Source organism: Myotis brandtii, unplaced genomic scaffold (assembly GCF_000412655.1).
Source record: "Myotis brandtii unplaced genomic scaffold, ASM41265v1 scaffold928, whole genome shotgun sequence".
Lineage (NCBI taxonomy): Eukaryota > Metazoa > Chordata > Mammalia > Chiroptera > Vespertilionidae > Myotis > Myotis brandtii.
Window position 1 is genome coordinate 208,942 of NW_005371827.1, and position 206 is coordinate 209,147.

Below are 206 nucleotides of genomic sequence, written 5' to 3' on the forward strand. Positions count from 1 at the left end.
CCCGGGCTCTGGCCGCAGGCTCCTCCACCCCCTTCTCCCGAGGGCTGTTTCTTGTACGGTTTCGGTTTGGGTCTAGGCCGGGCTCGTTCTCCTTTCTGTGATTTTGTAAGGGCTTCCCGGTCGGTCTCGGGGTTCCTCTTCGTTCTCTGCTCCTGGGCTTCCGTTTTCGCTCCGGAGGCCGCCCTCCCGAGGCCAACTTCACCGGC